This window comes from Rhinopithecus bieti, unplaced genomic scaffold, assembly GCF_001698545.2.
Source record: "Rhinopithecus bieti isolate Rb0 unplaced genomic scaffold, ASM169854v2 scaffold_1012, whole genome shotgun sequence".
Lineage (NCBI taxonomy): Eukaryota > Metazoa > Chordata > Mammalia > Primates > Cercopithecidae > Rhinopithecus > Rhinopithecus bieti.
The window spans coordinates 689,052-704,570 of NW_016803312.1; the positions used below are offsets into that span (position 1 = coordinate 689,052).

At 44.1% G+C, this 15,519-nt stretch overlaps 1 protein-coding gene across 1 annotated transcript in view; it reads left to right on the plus strand.

Annotated features, from left to right (window-relative positions):
• Positions 1 to 3,291: 3,291 nt before the first annotated feature.
• Positions 3,292 to 15,519, plus strand: part of FAM171A1 (family with sequence similarity 171 member A1) — a 109,029-nt gene continuing 96,801 nt past the window's right edge. Inside the window, exon 1 of the mRNA XM_017874163.1 lies at positions 3,292 to 3,313. The gene's annotated coding sequence lies outside the window, so the exon portion shown is untranslated. The remainder of the gene's footprint in view (positions 3,314 to 15,519) is intronic.

The following is a 15,519-nucleotide window of genomic DNA, read 5'->3' on the forward strand; positions in this document are numbered from 1 at the left end:
GGTTTTGCCCCCTATTTCCAATGGCCTCTGATATATTGAAACTAAAGATACTCTTACTATCTTTTCAGTTTAAGCCACCAAAAAGATGAAATGAACTATGATTTAGGAATACCAGGACAATTTAAGGTTCTAATATTAAACTATAGATCAAATACCGCTTGCTTATATTTCTTTCTTAGGAATTTATCCTCTAATTGTTCCAATTTTGGCTCCTTGAAACACAGACCTGAATTATTTTGTATATAGGTGATAACAACCAGGTTCAGTGGCTCACACATATAATCCTGACACTTTGGGAGGCTATGGCAGGAGGATTGCTTGTGTCCAGGAGTTCAAGGCCAGTCTGGGTAACATAGTGAGACCCCACCTCTAAAAAAATAAAAAAAAATTAGCCAACTGTAGTCCCAGCTACTTGGGAAGCTGAGGTGGGAAGAACACTTGAGCCTAAGAGATCAAGGCTGCAGTAAGTTGTGATCACACCACTGTACTCAGCCGGGCAGCAGAGCAAGAGCCTGTCTCGAAAAAAAGAAAAAAGAAAAAGAAAATTCATGGTGGACAGTGATCCTGAGTCCTTGAGTTTAAGAACCTATTATCAAAACAGTTTGTAGGTGGCCCCATAGTCATTTAGTCATTGCAATCATCGTATCCTTGGGGAGGGAAGTCTCTCATGTTAGTTCTGTGAGAAAACATGTTAGTTCTGTCAGCGTACTAATACTTTACATTTCATTGGCATTTTATTAACTATAATCATATTTCCATGGAGCTGAAAATAATAAGTGGCATGTACAGTATTTCCTTGGTCCTAAGGAAGCATTTCTGGCCAGACACAACCACATCATATGTCTGTGTGGATTATAAAACATATCCCCTTTTCAGAAATATTAATATGAAATAGAAAAGCTACATTTTAAAATTCAAGAAGTACGTGGAACACAGATTTTTGCAGCCCCCAGAAAATGTTTGTGTGTGGTTTTGTGCTCTTACAAACACCACAACCCCGTATGTTGACAACCACTGATTTTAGAGTATAAGATCAGAGCCTTTTCCATTTCACATGTAGAGGGCAAATATATTGTATGATAAAACTGCCCTATTTGGTCCTTTTTTAAAAAAAAAAAGTCTGGGTCTTTTTCAGCCCAGCTATGCCTCAGGAGGAACGTGTGCATAATACCACAAGCCCCATCAACCTGGGGGTGGCAGATGCCACACAGATGGTGGCTTTTCATCCTGGCATAGCTCTAGGTTTCTCTGTCCCTTAACTCTTTTTCTGAGGGTACCATGCTCTGAGGAACATCTTTTTCATTATTATTCTCTTCTCTCTCAGAATACGACATTGTTGTCTTGTGTATAAATCAAACATTTCACAGTTGTCACTCATAAGGACCTCTGACACCAGAAGCTGTATTAAGTTCCTGATTATTGGGTAGAAAAAAATCCGAGGGCGGTTGCAGGGATTAAAAGATTTCTTCGCAAGGTAAATAATGAAAGCTTAGACAAGTCAGAAACTTGACTCTAGGTAGAAGATAAAAATGAGCTTCATCTTTATTATCAGTCTTAAGGATGTATTCCTACTCCTCCTTCCCTTTTTAATCTGTATTTAATAAAAAAGCAGAGTATCAGTATACACACACACTTTTACTCCATTTTCCTGGAAACAAAGATAAAGTGTGGTTGTACACACTGTTTGCCTCTGCTGAAAAGTGAACCTAACGCACAAAGAATGTGTTCTGGAGTCTAGCCTGAAATTGAAGAGGGCTGAAAGTCCTCTGTCACTTTCAGGCTGTGAATCAAACAAGTTCAGCATTTTTATTTGTCAAATCTCGACCTTATTGCTAAATAGAGGCCCGCTATTTGTAAAATGTTTCATTCCTCTTTAAAATTTAATAATCTCCCTTGGCCATGTTTTGTTTTCCTTCTCTTTGAAAATCCTGATAAGGCAGTTTCGGATTGCGGTTATTTAATACCAGAAAACCTTTTCTTTTGTGCACACTTATTAAACAGATTTTTGAAAGCAGCATTTGTTCATGTATGTGTATTCAATTATATTTCTTCTTACAAAGTAATGAAAATACTGTTAAAATGAGGGAACGTGTTTGAGTGTGTCTGTTGATTTCTTATCACAGTGTTTAAATCTGTTTTTGTGCGTTTTTTTTTTGTTTGTTTGTTTGTTTTGTTTTGTTTGAAACGGGGTCTCACTCTGTCGCCCAAGCTGGAATGCAGTGGCATGATCTCTGCTCACTGCAAATTCCACCTCCTGGGCTCAGGCAATCCTCCTGCCTCAGCCTTCCAAATAGCTGAGACTGCATAGGTAAGCGCCATCACACGTGGCTGATTTTTGTATATTTTGTAGAGATGGGGTTTTACCCTGTTGCCCAGGCTGGTCTCAAACTCCTGGACCCAAGTAATCTGCCCACTTCGGCCTCCCAAAGTGCTAGGATTGCAGATGTGAGCCACTGCACTGGGCCTTTGTGTGTATCTTGCATCGGGATTTTGTAGAATTTCTGCTGCAACTTGGAAAGCACTTTGGGAAGCCATGCTCATGAACTGCAAGTTCTGAACTCATACAGCCTTCAAGAAACAGTTCTGTAGTATGAAGTGTATTCAGCCACTCTCCAGTGGCAGGCAGTACATTCCAAACCATTTTGGAGACTCAGGATGGTATAGTAACAGCTTTGAACCTGCCTTAGAAGATCTGGGGTTTCACGGCTCCCATCGGTGTGTTGAAATCTCTGAGATGTGCCGCCTCCAAGAAAAGTATCTGTGTTTAATCCAGGGTCCCTCAGATGTGTTTGTACACCCTTTCCCCCTGCTCTAGGAGCTGCTGATGTCCTATGAAGGCAGTTTGGGAAACCCATGTTGAGGATTGGAAATCTTTCTTTTGTTTGGCTTCTTTCAATATAGCATGAATGTTCTGCAAGCACACTGTTGAGGTGGGTTAATTTTAGTTAACCATTCCTGAAGATTATAAACCAGAGTAAGGTTAATAACTTTAGCGGTTAACCACCAAATGTTTCATTCATTGAAGTTTTTGTAAATCAGTTACCCTCAGATCTCCTGATTGCCAGAGCAGCGGTGATGCTGGAGTATTTCCGAGCCAGTAAATGGCATGCAGGGAGATGATGGTATCTCCTCTTTCATCTCAGAGCCAAGGTCAAAAGCCCAAGGTTAGAGGATGTTTTCTATTTTCCTATTTCTCATTAAAAAGGGGAATAGCGGGTAGAGAAAAGGGTTATGGCAGTTAAATCACTCCTCAAGGGGATATGTAAAGAGAAGCCCTAGTCTTAAGCCAGAATAACGGAGCCATGACATCTGGGTGAGTTCATTTGCATGTCCATGTTTAGGGCTGGGAATATACTGGAGGGTCAGGCGCTGTGGATCTGGGAGGAGGCACTCCCCAAGGGAAGGGGCTTTGGAGATTCAGGAGGCAACAGTGAAAGCCTGGGCTAGTGATTCTGGAAGGAAGGCTGAGGTCGAGACCTTGAGCTCTGAGATGACCCCACAAGGAGCAGGGAAAAGATGGCCAATATAGATGGAGGAGCGAATGCAAATAGTTGGGTTTTTTTTTGTTTGTTTTCTTTTCTTTTTTTCTTTTTTGAGACAAGGTCTCACTCTGTCACCCAGGCTAGAGTGGAGTGGCACAATCACTCCACTGCAACCTCTGCCTCCAAGGCTCAAGCCATCTTCCCATCTCAGTCCCCTGAGTAGCTGGGACTGATGACAGGCCTATGCCACCACACCCAGCTATATTTTTTAGATTTTTTTTGTAAAGGTGGGGGTCTCATTATGTTGGCCAGGCTGGTCTTGAACTCCTGGCCTCAGACAATCCTCCCGACTCAGCCTCCCAAAGTGCTGGGATTACAGGTGTGAGCTACCATTTCCAGCCAAAAAGAGTTGTTTTGGTTGGTTGGTTGTTTTTTAAGATGGAGTCTCATTCTGTCGCCCAGGCTGGAGTGCAGTGGCATGACCTCAGCTCACTGCAACCTCTGCCTCCTGGGTTCAGGCAGTTCTCCTGTCCTAGCCTCTCAGGTAGCTGGGACTACAGGTGCACGCTACCACGCTCAGCTAATTTTTGTATTTTTAGTAGAGATAGGGTTTCACCATCAGCGTATTGGTCAGGCTGGTCTCGAACTCCTGACCTCAGGTGATCCACCCGCCTCGGCCTCCCAAAGTGCTGGGATTATAGGCGTGAGCCACTGCGCCTGGCCCAGAAAGAGTTTTTAAAGCATGAGCAGCCCCAGTTCCCAGGACCCAAGTGCTAGAAACCCAGGAAGGAAAATGTTGAGTGGACTCTGAAAGGAGCTGAGAATGGGGTCTCAGGACTGTAAGGAGAGTAGCTGTGGACTTCCAGGAGTAGGTTTAAAGGGCAAGCCATTCTTCCTGTCTCATGGAGTGGATGGGGTTGGTGATGGTAAAGGGAAGAGTTGCGCCACAGGAGGTATTTGGTGTGCAGGCTCTGTAGTGGGCTCTGTGTTGAGGATGTCAGAGGGAATGACATCGCTTTGCTTGGAACATGCTTTAATAGATTATGTTCACTCTTCATTATCATAAATGCCATTAGATTGCCCAGGGGTTCCAAGCTCTTCCTCCCCATTCCCAGACAGATTCACTGAAATACTTTGCTCACAATATACCCATTTCTCAGTTCAATTCTGGAAGAGGGTCTGGAGGAGAGAAAAAAGGGAGATCACTGCAGATAACGGAACAGAGCAGTTGCATTGCCTGAGACCCACTGTAGTCAGTGCAATGACTCTCTGCAACCTGCTTTCTATGAGAAATGCTACATGTAGGTGTTAATTCATGACACTCATCATTACAGGTTGGCAAACTCTACCATATGAAGACCTTATATTTCTATCATTGCTTCCATGTGTTGATTGGAAAACCATTGATGGATTTGACAAGAGAAAGTGTTGCCAAGCAGCCCCCCAGAACCTGTCCCTTTGTGGAAGAATGTAGCCCCCTTACTGTTGGTGCCCATGCAGCATTGAGAAGTATAGAAACTCACTGGCTTAAAAAAATAAAAGAGAACCATTGGGCATTTCTCAAACAAATTCCAAGTAAGCCAGATGTTCCGTCTCATGTCCTAGAAAGGAAAATACTGGATTGCTGCTTGGTTAATGTTTCTTAAAAGGTGAACATAAAATACAAGTGCTTCAAAATGCAAGTCCTGGCCTGGCGTGGTGGCTCACTCCTGTAACCCTAGCACTCTGGGAGGCAGAGGCAGGCAGATTGCCTGAGTTCAGGAGTTCAAGACCAACCCGGACAACATGTTGTGAAACCCCGTCTCTACTAAAAATACAAAAAAATTATCTGGGCATGGTGGCGCACACCTGTAATCCCAGCTACTACCTGGGAGGCTAAGGCACAAGAATTGGCTGAACCTGGGAGGCAGAGGTTGCAGTGAGCCAAGATCGCACCATTGCACTCCAACCTGAGTAACAGAGCAAGACTCTGTCTCAAAAACAAAAACAAAATGCAAGGCCTAAATTTTAGGTGCTCTAGATAATACCGGAGGTCTTGAATCTTAATTGTTATCTATCTATCTATCTATCTATCTATCTATCTATCTATCTATCAGTCATCTATCTATCTATCTAACATTGGTCCTGTAATCAGCCTGTGTTTGTCTTTTGGGTGTGGAGTATTCCAGGCACTTCCTAAAACTTTGGGCCCTCGGGGATAAGGAGTGGCTGCTGGAACCAGGAGTATGATAAAAGAGTATTATTTCTAGAGCTAAGTTTTAATGTTCTGATATTGGTGGTTACATTTTTTAGATTGTCCAGATTGCCTGTTTCTTAATCTTCTGCCCTTGTATAAGGTCTCAGAAACACGCCTTTGGTGTCCAGCACAGGCCTGCTGTGCCCATCTGTGTTCATAGGTGGCAGATACTTCCAGAACTGTCCAGGAGAGGCCAGGTGGTATGGTACAAGGTCCTTTGAACTTCAGTTAGAAGACCGGGGTCTTCCAACTTCTGGCTCCTCTAACTTTTGAGTCCTGTGACTTTGAGGAAAGTATTCAACTTTTCTAGGCCTCAGTTTCTTCGTTTGCAGTTGCCTGTGACGCCTCCCCTCCACAGGGATGTTGTTGGGTTTCAGGGAAATCATGTATGCATGCGTGTGTGTGAAAACATGCTTCAGCCGGGGGCAGGGGCTCACTCCTGTAATCCCAGCACTTTGGGAGGCCAAGGAGGGCGGATCACTTGAGGTCAGGAGTTTGAGACCAGCCTGACCAACATAGTGAAACCCTGTTTCTACTAAAAATACAAAAATTAGCCGGGCATGGTAGCGTGCGCCTGTAATCCCAGCTACTCGGGAGACTGAGGCAGGAGAATTTCTTGAACCCAGGAGACAGAGGTTGCAGTGAGCTGAGATTGCGCCACTACATTCCAGCCTGGGCAATGCAGTGAGGACTCCATCTCAAAAATAAAAACTAGAAAATAAAAATTAGCCAGGTGTGGTGTGGTGGCACACGCCTTTAATCCCAGCTACTCAGGAGGCTGAGGCAGGAGAATCACTCAAACCCGGGAGGCGGAGGTTGCAGTGAGCCAAGATTGCGCCACTGCACTCCAGCCTGGATGACAGAGTGAGGCTCCATCTCAAAAAAAAAAAAAAAGAAGAAGAAGAAGAAGAAAATATGCTTCAGAGGCTTCAGAACTTCCCGGGTGTTCAGGAGTGCTTTTTAGGCCATAGTGCAAAGGGTGAATAAGAGGCTGCCTGTGGGTAACATTTACGTTTGTGTCAGAAATAAACTGAACGCTTTCAATTGGTTGCACACCACTTATTTTTAGGGCAATGTTATTAATAAGGACCGAAAGAAGTTCTGTGCTAATCGATGAAATCTGAGTATCTGTCGTCTCTCTGCCCTTGACCGTCAACGTCTGCTTTTTCTCTTTTACTTGCATTTACCTATTCCATCACTCCCGAAGAAATGCATGTGTTTACCTTTGAAAATATGAGAGGATCGTGATTTTGACACTGGGGTAAAATAATTCAATCTGGAATAGTCTGAAACTTACCATTTATACCCACCATTTCTGACAGGAATTTTTTTTTTTTTTTTTTTTTTTTTTTTTTTTTTGGGAAAAAATCTTGGTCTTTTTCCCCGGCCAGAGTGCAGTGGTGCGATCTTGGCTCACTGCAACCTCCACCTCCCAGGTTCAGGCGATTCTCCTGCTTCATCCCTAGTAGCTGGGATTATAGGCGTGCACCACCATGCCAGGCTAATTTTTGTATTTTTAGTAGAGATGGGGTTTCACTATGTTGGTCAGGCTGATCTCAAACTCCTGATTTCAAGTGATCCACCTGCCTCAGCCTCCCAAAGTGCTGGGATTACAGGTGTGAGCCACCACGTCCAGTCCTGACAGGGAAAATGTTTACCAGGAGAATTAAACTTACAATGTTCAGTGATTTGCAGTGCCATACTATGCAAGAAAGTGCTTATCTTGAATGTATTCCACAAAACTCCTCTTTAAGTTTGTCAGAAGCAACTTAAGAGTGGCTTAAACAATAAAGGGAGCATTGATTTATGAGACTAAAAAGCCAAAGGTAGTGTGCAGGCCTGAGACGAAGCTTGGCAGGGCTTAGCAGTGTGACTGAAGGTTCTGGTTTCTTTCTGTCTACTTAGTTCTCAAATGGTATCAATTTTATTCTAAGGCGGACTCCCCTTGTGATCTGAAAATGGCTTCCCATAGGTTCCAAGGGTCGTATGTATCCCTGTCCCCAGCATTCCCTGAAAAAGCTGTGTTATTTGTTCTTATTGGATCAGCTCATTCTTTTTTATTATTATTATTATTTTTTAATGAGACAGTATCGCCCTGCTGCCCTTGCTGGAGAGCAGTGGCATGATCACGTTTCACTGCAGCTTCAACTTCCTGGGCTCGTGGCATCCTCCCACCTCATTCTCCTGAGTAGCTGAGACTCCAGATGTGCACAGGTGTGCCTGGCTAATTTTCACCATGTTGCCCAGGCTGGTCTCGAACTCCTAGGCACTCATGCAGTCCTCCCTCCTTGGCCTCACAAAGTGCTGGGATTACAAGTGTGCGCCACCAAGCCTGGCGTGGCCCAGCTAATTCTGAATTGAATTTCACCTCTGGAGCCAAATAGAACCGCAAGTGGAAATTGGTGACTAGGTCAACAGAGGTTTCCCTGCAGTCTACATCTGTTGAGTCCGGCTGGTTGGTCAGCACTCTATTTATAAGTTTTCAGTTTGTAGTTCGGGTTAGTTTACCTCCTTTAAACGTACACATGAATATCTACTAAAAATATGCAGTACTTGGCTGTTCACAGAGTTCTTTAACATTTTGATTCTCAACCTTCTTCCCGACATCACCATATCTGAGGGTGTCCTCCCACCTGTCACTGTGTCAGCAGCAGTGACCCGCTGCCCGGTGGCTTCAGCAGTGCTGTTTATGTGCGGCGTGACTGAGAGTGGATTACTTAACCGCTGAGCCACAGGTTCTTGGTGTAACTTACCCTCTTTACAGAGTTGTTTTGCATGTTTGCCGGGATGACATTATCTGTCAAAAGAAGCCCAATGATGGATCTGAGATTTCTGGTGTCCATCCTGATAGTCAGAGGCAGGATGAAGGCTGGCCCAGTCTGGTGGTGCCCTGGGGATACCTGTATTTGCTAGGGCCTAAAACTTGAGGTGAGGATGGTTGCCAGGGCCTGCGCTGTGTGAACATGAGGTTGCCAGATCCCCGAGGCTAGACAATTGGAGCCAAACATAGGTGAGGAAATCAAGGAGGCTGATAAAAGAAGAGTAGTGACATCAACCAGGTAGAAGCAGCCAGATGCCTGCCCTACTGCAGCTCAGGAAAACCCGAGCTTGGGCTAATGCTGTTGCATGAGCAGAGCAAGTTACAGAAACAGCATGTTGCCCCCGTAGTTATCCAGGCATCTGTGTCGCTCTGTATCCAGGGTTAAACTACAAGGCATGTTGTTCAGAATAGCTCAGTTCCTGATTTAAAACAAGCCAGGCGTCATGGGTCATGCCTGTAATCCCAGCACTTTGGGAGGCCGAGGCGGGTGGATCACCTGATGTCAGAAGTTTGAGACCAGCCTATCCAACATGGTGGAACCCCATCTCTACTAAAAATACAAAAAATTAGCTGGGCTTGGTGGCGGGCGCCTCTGATCCCAGCTACTCGGGAGGCTGAGGCAGGAGAATCTCTTGAACCCAGGAGGTGGTGGTTGCAGTGAGCCAAGATCGCACCATTGCACTCCAGCCTGGGCGACAAGAGCAAAACTCCATCTCGGGGAAAAAAAAAAAATAAACAGTCATTTAATATTTATTTTAGAAAGGTTTTTTTTTTGGTTTGTTTTTTGGGTTTTTTGAAGGCTGCAAAAGTACCTGGTGGATTTAAGCACTGGTAACATTATTTCTGTCTACAGTGTTCTGAGGCAAGTTTTTGGACTGAGAGTTTCAGACTGAGATTACCAATTAGGCAATCTCTGATTTTTTTTTTTTAGCTTTTATTTTAGGTGCAGGGGATACAGGTACAGGTTTGTGACATGGGTAAATTGTGTGTCACGGGGGTGGGAGGGTTTAGTGTGCAGATGATTTTGTCACCCAGGTAATAGGCATAGTTCCAAATAAATAGTTTTTCCGTTCTCTCCTTCCTGTCAATCTGCACCCTCAAGTAGGCCCCTGTGTCTGTTGTTTCCTTCCTTACATCCATGTGTTCTCAATGTTTAGCTTACATTTATGAGTGAGAACATGTGGCATTTGTCATATTCCTTATTTATTTATTTAGAGACAGGGTCTTGTTTTGTCTCCCAGGCTAGACTGCAGTGGCGCAGTCATGGCTCACTGCAGCCTTGACCTCCTAGGCTCAGGCGATCCTCCTGCCTCAGCCTCCTGAGTAGCTGGGATTATAGGCATGTGCTAGTATGCCCAGCTAATTTCTGTGGTTTTTTTGTAGAGATGGGGTTTTACCCTGTTGCCCACACTGGTCTTGAACTACTGGGCTCAAGCAATCTGCCTGCCTTGGCCTTCCAAAGTGCTGAGATAACAGAGGTGAGCCACCGTACCCAGTCATATTTGTGACATTCTTATAGAAATAATAATAGTCACTAGCATCTAGTGAGCACTTAGCACATGCCAGGCACAGTTTTCAGCATTGACTTGTTTGTTCCCCTAATAATCGATGAGGTGTGTGGCCTAGAGGGGTAGGTAACTGGCTCTTGCTCAAGCTTACACAGCTGATAATGGGTACAGCTGGGATTGGATTTAAACCCAGGTAATTTGACTCCAGAGCCGTTGGCCACCACACTATCCTACTTGCTAGGGATTTAATCTTGGTTAATTTTTTTAAGGGAATGCTTGATCTGAAACTTACAGCTCACATTAATTTTTAATCAGTACTTGAGGGAGGAGAGAGATGGTTGGCCATTTGTGTACATTTGTTGCCACATTTTGGTGGTGACAAACCACAACATGTGGTGTGTCCTCCTGACCAACAAAAACAAGAACTAGCCTGGGCATGGTGGCCCATGCCTGTAATCCCAGCACTTTGGGAGGCCAAGGTGGGTCGATCACGTGAGGTCGGGAGTTCAAAACCAGCCTGGCTAACATGCCAAAAACCCGTCTCTACTAAAAATACAAAAATTAGCTGGGTATGATGGCAGGCACCTGTAATCCCAGCTACCTGGGAGGCTGAGACAGGAGAATCGCTTGAACCCAGGAGTTGGAGGTTGAAATGAGTCAGGAGCATGTCACTGCACTCCAGCCTGGATGACAGAGTGAGACGCCATCTCAAAATAAACAAAAAAAAGAATTGTAGGAAACTCTTCCTCTCACCAAAGGCAGCCGTTTGAGACTAATTTTTAATTACTTCCTGAGCCTACTTCACCAAACGATCTATGAGTGAAAGGACTGAGTGAAATGATGAGTTACAGGGGAGGCAGAGAACCTAAGCCCTCTGGTGACTCTTGAGTTATTAATGGAACATAAAATAGAAGAATCTAAACTTTCCCAACAGATAAATTAGGGAGTAATTAGCTGCAGAGGAAAATGCTTATATTTCTTTTGCTGAAGAGTTCATGACGGATTTCCTAGTCTTGAACCTCCTTGGGGTATTTACAATGCAATTTGATGTAGCGATGTTTAATCTGTACTGGGTTGAAGTCAGAGTCAGAAATGTGGTTTACGAGTAAGAGTCTGAATTGTTCAAAATCAATGCGAGAGGATAGAATGATGGACTTGGCAGAGCCCTTTCTTTTTACTTCGTGTGACTCATCTTCACCCGGGTCGGAGTGAAACAGCCCTTCCCTACCGCATTCACACCCAGTGTGGCCCGTCATTCACTTCCTGGCCTGACTGGATGTGAAAACCAAGCACGCCTGTGGGCTAAGATAAGCGTGTAACATGGAGATAAGACAAAGGGGAGGTGCATGCCAGGATTTAGCCAATATCAAAGCTTCATTCTACTCCATGGGGCCCATGGAACGCAGTAAGCTCTCAGGAAGTGAGTTTCAGCATAATGGGAAGCCCCTGACATAAGCTAGAAGTATTTGGGGTCCACAGAATGGCCTGGAAAAGAAGCAAAGAAAAGATGGAGTTTTTTTGTTTTGTTTTTTAGAGACGGAGTATCGCTCTGTCGCTCAAGCTGGAGTACGGTGGCTCCATCATAGCTCACTATAGACTCAGCTGCCGGGGCTCAAGTGATCCTCCCACCTCAGCCTCCCAAGTAGCTGGGACTGCAGACTAGGGCTAGCGCACCTGCCTAATTTTAATTTTAGTATTTTTTGTGGAGACAAGGTTTTGCCTTGTAGCCCAGGCTGATCTCGAACTCCTGGGCTCAATTGGTCTGCCCACATCGGCCTCCCAAAGTGCTGGAATTACAGTTGTGAGCCCCGGCCCTGGCCTTCAAGTGTCCTTAAAAGTTCTGTCTGCTTCAGAAAGAACAGCTGGAAATGGTAGAGTGTTTTCTGTGCATACATTTTGCACCAAAGAGGACATAGAACTCTCCCGGCTGCCAGGGAAGGAGGAAAGGAGTGGGGAGCTCATCTCATTGTTAGCCAGTTTGTTCCCATTAGATATTTATCATTAGACACACGTGATGTGCCTCTAGCTTTTCGCAAGTCTTATCACTCACCTTGCTTTTTCCATTTTGTTGGGAATGGGATGCGGAGGGCAAGTGCTGGCTGTAACGAGTCACTGCAGATGTTTCTACTCAGTGATTGAAGTGTAAAAGCCCTTATTTAGTACAAGTTGGTCTGTCTGCGATTTGCTACTAAATCCGTGACTAAGTTGTGGTTCCTATCATGACAACAAAGATATAGATGGTGGGGCTGGTTTGGTTTTTTTTGTCCTTTTCTTGTGGACTCTTTTTTCCCCCTCACTCTTGAATCTAAGGCTTTTTAATCCACGCTGGTGGTTAAGAAGATTTTAAGACTGTCAGTAGGAAACCTCTTAAACATTCCTTGGTTAGACATGTGCAGTGTGAGTAAAGCCACCACTGAAAACCCATAGTAAATCTCAGCCGACTGTGCAGGATGGCCGGCTAGTGCACGAGGCTGCAGGTTGGCTGAAGCTGATGCCACAAAAAATACTTCAGTGTAGTCTGGAGGTAGCTGATTGCTGGCAGAAGATAAACATTTGGGATATTCACAATACGTTTTTACAGGGATAGAATATATTTGGTTACAAAACATAAAGAATGTTTCCTCCACAGAGAATGGGAGGGAGCTGCCCCTCAAGAATGTGTCATTTGAGGATGGGGGAAGGACCTGCATTGCCTGGAGGGTCCACCCCAAGCAAGCCCTGCTGAGTGTGGACTTCTCTGCTTGAATCACCTCATTTTCCTTTAGGAAAAGATGGAGAAGGGAAGGAAGTTGGGTCTCAGTTGTGTACGTGGCAAGTAGATGCCTCGGTGTTAAATTCTCCATTAATCAGAACCAGGCATTATGAATGTTAATTTCCATCCTAAATTTTACTCATGCTGGGGTGGAGGTTAAGGCTCAGATTTATCTTGCTAAGAGCCACTTTGCTTGCCATCTATTTATGAATTTCAGGAATTAGAGCTAAAAGTTGTGATTGCAGGGCTGGCAAATGGGCTAACCAGCATCCTTTCCATTTTTGATGTTCCATTTTGAAATGGTTTATGCTCTATGTGGACTTTTTCACTGTTATATTTTTAGTAGCACTGAAAGTAGAAGTCTTTCCTGGCAAGTAGATGCTATGGCTTTTAAACTGCACTGTGTTTACGGATTGTTTTTTTAATTGTTGAAAGTAGACTAGGCACTGTATGGCACCACAATCCTAATACTGTGTTCCTTCCTTCCAAGTCTCATTGCTTCTCACTTACTTTAAGGAAAATCCTAACACAGAGGGTGTAAAATACCAGGTCCTTTTCACAAAAAACTGTTCTGATTGTGGAAGTGTATGCATTGGGCTATTTTAGCCTGATGCCATTAAAATGTTTTGAATCCTATAATTAGCTCTCCTTTTTCTAATTCTATATGCCCACCAAGTCCATTTCTGATTATAAAATGGCTTCTTGAATAGATCTGCCTGCAGGGGAGAGAATGTACTGATCGTATGATGATACCATTGCCATCTTAAAAAGAGGTGTACATTATTGTGTAATTTTATTTTATTTTATTTTATCATTATTATCTTTTTGAGACAGAATCTTGCTCTTGTTACCCAGGCTGGAGTGCAATGGCATGATCTCGGCTCACTGCAACCTCCGCCTCCCAGGTTCAAGCAATTCCCCTGCCTTAGCCTCCCTAGTAGCTGGGATTACAGACGTGCGCCACCACGCCAAGCTAATTTTTGTATTTTTAGTAGAGGCAGGGGGGTTTCACCATGTTGACCAGGCTGGTCTTGAATTCCTGACCTAGTGATCTGCCTGCCTCAGCCTCCCAAAGTGCTGGGATTATAGGCATGAGCCTCTGCACCAGCCTTGTAATTTAAGTTTTAATTTAATTTTATTTTATTTTTGGAGACAGAGTCTTGCCGAGTTGCCCAGGCTGGAGTGCAGTGGCATGATTTCGGCTCACTACAATCTCCCCTTCCCAAGTTCAAGCGATTCTCATGCCTCAGCCTCCCTAGTAGCTGGGATTACAGGCGTGCACCACCACACACCCACGTAATTTTTATATATTTAGTAGAGACAGGGTTTCACCATGTTGGCCAGGCTGATCTCGAACTCCTGGCCTCAAGTGATCTACCCACCTCGATCTCCCAAAGTGCTGGGATTACAGGCGTGAGTCACTGCCCCCAGCCAAAAAAAAAAAGGTGTACTTCTTATTGCAAATGAAGACTTTGGTTATTTGTTTGCATCAATCGGTCTCTGATGGCTGATGAAGATAAGTCCATTCTGGGGGCAAGATCTCTCTCAGGACTAAGGACCAGACCCCAGACACTGAGGTGAATTTACCAAAATGACCCCACTCTGGAGGGCTACTTGGTGAACAGCTTCCTTGCTACGTCTGGAAGAACCCTGTCATCCTTCAGGCTGTCAGCTTGAAACATGAATAGTTACTATTTTTTTTTTTTTTTTTTTTGAGATGGAGTCTTGCTCTGTGGCCCAGGCTGGACTGCAGTGGCTGGATCTCAGCTCACTGCAAGCTCCTGGGTTTGGGAACAGTGACTGATAGTACCAGCTGGAGATCAGTGCAGCTGAATGAATACAGTGTCCTTTTGGGGGTACCTTAGAGATAATTGGCCCTAACTCCACCTAGCTCCAGCTACAGTTCAGGTGAGGGGAATGCAAACCCTTAAGACAATTTCTTTAACTCTACAGACTATTTTATGTAACATGGATGGAGCAGGATGGAAAATAATTAAAATAAATTCCTCTTTTAAAAATACACTTAACATAAATAAGACTAGTTCGAGTGTTGGAAAGCATTCTGGAAAAGAAAACCTGGTCATGAACCAAGTAGAAATCCCTTGGCAGCCGACGGCCCCTCCAGCTGTATTCAGTTATTGAACAGCTGTCAAAGAAAGCAACGCATTATTTGTCCATTTAGAACAATTTCAGAAAGCTGTTTTTAACCCCAGTGGTATTTTTCTGCAGTCTTCTAATCTCTGCAAAGGGTTTAAAAGATACAATAACCCATGCTTGTATCAGGCCTGAGGTTACCACCAGAGCATGGAGACACAGTGAACAAGTTCATGTGAAAGGAATTAGAACCATTAGAATTTTATTTCCTGCAGAATTTAGCACCATGGCACATAATCATATGTGGCTGTCTTGGCTCAAAGTCAGCAACAGTATCTACTATTTGTTTCTCAACTACATGACAAACAATATAAGATAAAAACCAGTGCTGTGTGTGTTCCTTGCATAACTAAAGAGTTGAAAACCACTATCAGGTGAATTTCTATCTTAAGCATTTTATCTTACAGAGCAGCTGAGACTGGGTAGTTTTATGAGCTTGTAATGATGTGAAATACAGGCAACACAGTCTTTCTTTTTGACTTAATGCTCAGACCATTTTAGTTTGGAAACCTGAGCTTTCTTTTCTGTTTTCATTAAAGGGTTTGGGCTTCTGACCAGGAACGCCA